We start from the raw sequence: 1,795 nt of genomic DNA, 5'->3' as shown, positions 1-1,795 counted from the left end.
TTCTGACATTATCAATCAAATACTATATTATCCATTGAAGTCGTAAATGTTATCTGTTTTATGAACGTAGGATGTGATCTAAAGGATATTTAGCAGTTATTTCTAGAAGATCAAGCAACCATATAGAATCTCCCAAGGTTTCAGTTGACTGGTTATACTGATCTGCTGTGTTGAAGTGAATATTATAGCTGTGAATTGTCAATATATATCAACTGTCTTAAAAGGTTCCATACAGGAGTGGATGTGTGGTAAGTAGCTTGCTTACCAACCATATGGTTCCGGGTTCAGTCCCACTGTGTGGCACCTTGGGAAAGTGTCTTCCACTATAGCCTTGGGCTGACAAAAGTCTTGGGAGTGGATTTGGTAGACAGAAACTGAAAGAAGCCTGTCATATGTGTATATATATATATATATATATGTATATGTGTGTGTGTGTGTGTGTGTGTATGTGTGTGTGTTTGTGTGTTTGTGTTTGTCCCCCCCAACATCGTTTGACAACTGATGCTGGTGTGTTTACATTCCTGTAACTTAGTGGTTCAGCAAAAGAGAACCAATAGAATAAGTACTAAGCTTACAAAGAATAAGTCCTGGGTTTGATTTGATCGACTAAAGGCAGTGCTCCAGCATGGCCGCAGTCAAATGACTGAAACAAATAAATAAAAAAAATATCATGTCCTACAAAAAAAAGTCATATTTCTTTACTCAGAGTTGACCTTACTGAAAAGATCTTATGTAGATTTTTGGTCAAAGCATCAAGTTTTTACTGAGCTCCTTTAATGGAATGAAGATGTAATTAGTATTCTAAAGGTAGTTACATACAACATTATAAGTATCTGCCTACAATTTGACTGGTGTAGTAATCCTGAGGATTTTTTTTTTTATTGTTGCAATAATCCTGTCTATGTGCATGTGTGTATATATATATATATATATATATATATATATATATACATACACCTTTCTACTATAAGCACAAGGCCTGAAATTTAGAGGAGGGAGACTAGTCAATTACATCAACTCCAGTGTTTCACTGGTACTCAATTTATCAACCCCAAAAGAATGAAAGGCAAAGTTGACCATGGTGGAATTTGAACTCAGAATGATGTATGTACACATATACATTAGACCTGTAAGTGTTCTTTGTAGATTAAATCTGCCATATATAGAAGTAAAATTACAAAAATTTAAAGCTGCAAAGGATTTAATAATGACTTTGTATGTATTGATATGGCTGAATCTTTTATGTATGAATCTCTTAATCCAGTTTGCATCAGTTATTTATGTCTATCAATACCAATGATGCTCAAAAGCAATAAAATACTTACTTGCAAGTTTTTGTTAAGCATTTGCCTGATTTTCAGAATAGTTACACTGTATCTCTACATTTTCTGAGAAGTGACTTTGTTGGTGTCACAAAGAGCATCCATCTATAAAACACTGCCTCAAACAGAGATGGAAAAGAGTTTCAGGAACTGAGAGTATGTTTAGGCCTGTGAGACGGAGATTAGGAAAGGGGGAGATGTAAGTCCCCACCCACCATCAGTTGTCATTCTACATACCCTGCCAATTTCATTTAACATCCATCTTCCATGCTGGCATAGGTTGGACAGTTTGACAAGAGTTGGCAATCTGGAGGGTGGAACCAGGCTCCAATTGTCTGCTCTGACATGGTCTTTATGGCTGGATGCCCTCCCTAACGCCAGCCACTTTACAGAGTGAACTGGGTATTTTTTATGTGGCACCAGCACAAACATGTCAAATGTCATTGTTCACACCTATATTGATGATATTGGTG

This window comes from Octopus bimaculoides, chromosome 3 (assembly GCF_001194135.2).
Source record: "Octopus bimaculoides isolate UCB-OBI-ISO-001 chromosome 3, ASM119413v2, whole genome shotgun sequence".
NCBI lineage: Eukaryota > Metazoa > Mollusca > Cephalopoda > Octopoda > Octopodidae > Octopus > Octopus bimaculoides.
This window is presented reverse-complemented; position numbering follows the sequence as displayed.